Here is a 5,000-nt window from a genome sequence, read left to right on the forward strand (position 1 = left end):
ACCAAATCGGAAGTAGCAATTAAGTCAATTACGTTGATATTTAAGAGGCAACACGTGCTTCTGGAAATCCAAACCAAAAATGAGTGTTTAAATAAAGAGAGAACGGACATTGTGCAAGAAGGATGCCCAAGTGAATCGAAACCAACATCTACACAAAATAATTAGTAACTGGTGTAAAACAAAAAAATTCTTGTGAATGTCCTGTGACTGCTTGCTGCCCCAACCTGACCTCCCGACGACTGAGATGTGACCGTCTGTTGCTGAAAGAGGTCACATTTCAGTCGTCGAGAGGATCCCAAGGGAGATCTTCAAAAGATTGTCCTGCAAGAGATTGTCGTCACCACAGTTTGCGTAAGAACACTCAGATAAAAAGATAATAAAAAAAACTTGGTATTTACTGAATAGTCCATATAAAACCTCCATGTTTGATCATGCAAAGCTGGTTTCGTACTAAGTGAAAAAGTAGTAACTGCCGACGAAGAACTGGTAATCAGAAAAAGAAAATGTATTTTAGTGACGTTAGTATCTCAGATGCAGGTACTCGGAACCCCCAGGCTGATGGGTTTAAGTGGTAAATCCTAAGTGGGCTGCCTCAGCCTGCTCATCAGTGTAGAGGTGTGTATTTAGTTGTGCATTTTCAATTATAACCATAAATGAGGAATATCGAATTTGAATTAACCGTATTAATGGTATGTATATCAGATGCGAGTACTTGCAACGGTTGCAAAGTACTACAGTGTGTGACAATTTCCTTTGAGACAAAATCTAAAGGGAAGTAGAAAATGAGGCAATTACGTTGCTAATGTCTAGAGGCAGCACTCGTACATCTGGAAATCGAACCCAAAACGAAGTGAATACCGAAACGTACATTGGTGTAAAACTAAAAAATCCTTGTGAATGTCCTGTGACTGCTTGCTGCCCCAACCTGACCTCCCGACGACTGGCAAGTGACCGTTTGTTGCTGAAAGAGGTCACTTGTCAGTCGTCGAGAGGATCCCAAGGGAGATCTTCAAGAGATTGTCGTCACCACAGGTTGCGTAGGAGCTGTTTTTGGCAGTCTTAGAATAGTCCATAAAAACGTAATGCATGTATGAATGATTAATTTTAAGAGTATCATAGTTACAAATCAAAAAGTGATATCCATTCAGATACAGTAATTGTTTTTACACATGGCTCCACAAGTAATAAGTGACTAGGGTTGCCAACCAACTCTTAACATACAGCATCAACCCTTATTTGGACACTGAAGCATCCCTTAGTGAAATATGGGTCGCACTTTTGGTATTTTTGATAGTGAAAGAACAAATTTCATTATAATTGATGGATTGTCCTACCAAGTCCGACCGTATCGACACCTTCATCGCCAATGTCGGAAAATTTCCTTTTAGACAAAACCTAATGTATAGGAGGAAATAAATCAGTTTCGTAGTTGATGTCTAGAGGCAACACTTGTGCTTCTGGAAATCCAAACGAAAAGTCAATGTGTTTAAAAGACAAGAGGTATTGTGCAAGAAGGATGCCCAAGTGCCTGTCGAAAAGAACATTGAGGAAAAGTAATTTACCTGACCTCCCAACGATAGAAAGGTGTCCTCGTGTTGCTGAAAGAGGGCATGTTTTGGTCGTTGGGAGGATCCCCAGAGAGCTCTGCAAGAGATTGTCGTCACCACAGTTTGCGTTAGAACTCTCTCAGTCGAATAAAAGAAAAAGAAAAGGAAAAAAAGCTGTTGGTATTAATCGGATAGTCCATGTACAAGCTCCAGAGAAGAGGTATTGTGCAAGAAGGATGCCCAAGTGAATCGAAACCAACATCTACACAAAATAATTAGTAACTGGTGTAAAACTAAAAAAATCCTTGTGAATGTCCTGTGACTGCTTGCTGCCCCAACCTGACCTCCCGACGACTGAGATGTGACCGTCTGTTGCTGAAAGAGGTCACATTTCAGTCGTCGAGAGGATCCCAAGGGAGATCTTCAAAAGATTGTCCTGCAAGAGATTGTCGTCACCACAGTTTGCGTAAGAACACTCAGATAAAAAAATAATAAAAAAAACTTGGTATTTACTGAATAATCCATATAAAACCTCCATGTTTGATCATGCAAAGCTGGTTTCGTACTAAGTGAAAAAGCAGTAACTGCCGACGAAGAACTGGTAATCAGAAAAAGAAAATGTATTTTAGTGACGTTAGTATCTCAGATGCAGGTACTCGGAACCCCCAGGCTGATGGGTTTAAGTGGTAAATCCTAAGTGGGCTGCCTCAGCCTGCTCATCAGTGTGGAGGTCCCTTGCGTCCCTTAGTGAACTGTTGGAGGTTGTAATTTGTTTAGTATTTTTGATAGTCAATCAAAGAGCAAATCTTTTTTATAATGAGTGTTGAATTCTGAAGTAGTACTCTTACAGGAAATCTGTTGCCTAGTGTTTAGGCTTCGCAAAACTAAACTTTTTTTTTATTAAAACATTAATTTTGACATTTTAACTATGATGAATGGAATAATATATGCAAGGTTGGAAATGGTTTAAAACTTGTAAATAAAATTTGTGAGTTGGCAGTGCTACCTAGTTTATAAATCTTTCCAAATTATGCGTTTGTTGCAATTCTGCAATGACGCATTACATTTAAACCAAAAAACATGGACGACTGTACGAGATCACTACCCTCTCAGATCCTGTGCCAAAAAAGAAAAGGCTCCAAAAGTACTAAGCAGAATGGGAAATTGAGACTGAATGGCTGGAAGCTGTATGGGACAGCTGGCCTCTGTCCCATATTTTTGTTTCAGGGAGTTGTCACAATTTCCATTTGAGGCAAAACCTAATAAGTAGAAAATGAGTCCATTACGTGAGTTGCTGTCTTGAAGCAACACTTGTGCTTCTGGAAATCCGAACTAAAATATATGTGCTTAAAAAGGGGGATGCCCAAGGGAATGTCGAAACCAACATTGATAGAAATTAATTCTTGACTGGTGTAAAACTATAAAATTGTCTTCTGATTGCCCTGCGAGTGCTTGCTGCCACTAAATACCTCCCCACCACAGATATGTGTCCTCGTGTTGCTGAAAGAGGGCATGTATCGGTTGTGGGGAGGATCCCCAGAGAGCTCTGCAAGCGATTGTCGTCACCACAGTCTGCATAAGAACCCTCCCAGTCCTAAAAGAAAAAGAAAAGGAGAAAAAAAAGCCGTTGGTATTCCTCGAATAGTCCATGTAAAACCCTCAGGATTGATCGTAAGGGCCAAGGAACATTTTACTTCGGAAATCCCGTACACCATACCTGGAATTAAGAAAAAATCCGGAAATCTTTCAGAAGTTCTTCAAAAGTCCGACAATCTCCAGGGAATCCCAAAATGGTAAGAGTACTAAAGATGTCTTAAAATATACTGGGATGTAACACAAGGAGTGAATATCAGAATAGGTGTTTCATGTATATCCGCTTTATATCACGCACATGCACAAGCGAGTACTTGCAAGGGTTGTGAAATACCATAAGCGGTATTGCGACCACGGCTTTAGTCTTTGAGGCTGCTTCTAATGATAAGTAGTAAATGGCGGTCACACAATAAGGAACATTGGAACTGGGTTATTGATTCTTACAGCCAGCACTCGTGCTTCTGAAAATTCATACCTAAAGATTATACTGTGTATGTAAAAAAGGGAAGGGGCGAGCACTGTAAATACCGTTGAAAAATAATGATAACAATATTTACTATGAAAATTATGTAAGCAGAATTTCTAGTGACCTGTTCTCGTGATCTCCCCTTCCATAGCAGAGAAACCATACGGTTCCTTATTCAACCAATTCAACCCCTATTCGCAAACATTTGATATGCTGTAATTCTAATGCCAGTTTATACTTCTCTTATTCATACTCAGGTTTTTTAATGGTATATTCTGGAGACTAAAAGTGGCTTTCGATTGTCCTCCTGTGACTGCTTGCTGCCACTACCTGGCCTCCCCACCATCGCATTGTGACCTTAAGTTGTTGAAGGAGGTCATGATGTTGTGGTGGGGAGGATCCCAAGAGATATCGCCAAAAAATGTTGTCACTGCACAACTATAATACTCTTCAACTTACCGCCATACATATAAAAATGTGGTTACAATTCACCGGATGAAAAATAGATGCTTGCCTCTGGTCTCTATTTGGAATAATTCTTATACACGGCAAACCCACAAATGGCCAACGAAGCACGGTCGTCTGACAGTTAACGACCTCCACCTCGGTGCGTCAGAACTGAATATGTGAGCACAGAATATTACAGGAACACAAAATGAACACTTCTAAATACTATTTGAAAGTGAATGATGGTGTCTTTAAGTACAAACAAAGTTATATGCATAAATGCACTGGTATTTTTGTGTGATCAGGGTTTATGTAAACAAAAGAGAGACAAGAAGGAAAATATATAAAGGTAAATTCACTCAATATGTATTATGTGAATTATGTATTCAAGACTATAATAGTAATTTAGCACTAAGACAGAGTATTAGAAGGTAAAGATTATAGGGAACACCAAATGGTAAGTAGGAAATGATCTCACGTAAGGCATATTGGAGTTCCATTTTTGTATTTCGAGGCAACACTTGTGCTTCTAGAATTCAAACCAATGACTATAATGTGGCTGGAAAAGAGAGAAAGGGCACTGTGTTAAAAGAATACACAAGTAAATGTAAGCAACATTAAAATATAGTAATTAATAAATGGTGTATTTTACCTGACCTTCCAAACACCCCGACATGACCTTGTGTTGCTAAAAGAAGTCACACGTGGTTGGTTGAGAGGATCCCGAGTAAGATCTGCTAGTGATTTTTGTCACCACAGTTTGCATAATAACAGTCAGGCAGAAAATAGAAAAAATAAAGTACCCCCCCAAAAAAAAATAAAAATAAAATAAAATAAAGAGAGAGAGAGAGAGATTGAGAGAAACCATTAAGACGGTATTAGAAAGCATTAGAAGTTAATAAATTATTTAGTTCTGTAAGTCGAAATTCGTATGACAAAACGAGCTC

At 39.1% G+C, this 5,000-nt stretch overlaps 1 long non-coding RNA gene across 1 annotated transcript in view; it reads left to right on the forward strand.

Moving 5' to 3' along the window:
- The window catches only part of LOC138860861 (uncharacterized), an 18,729-nt gene extending 13,838 nt beyond the window's left edge, over nt 1-4,891 (forward strand). Inside the window, exon 2 of the long non-coding RNA XR_011398405.1 lies at nt 3,864-4,891. This is a non-coding gene — a long non-coding RNA (uncharacterized lncRNA). The remainder of the gene's footprint in view (nt 1-3,863) is intronic.
- The last annotated feature ends 109 nt before the right edge of the window (nt 4,892-5,000 follow it).

Source organism: Penaeus vannamei, unplaced genomic scaffold (assembly GCF_042767895.1).
Source record: "Penaeus vannamei isolate JL-2024 unplaced genomic scaffold, ASM4276789v1 unanchor31, whole genome shotgun sequence".
NCBI lineage: Eukaryota > Metazoa > Arthropoda > Malacostraca > Decapoda > Penaeidae > Penaeus > Penaeus vannamei.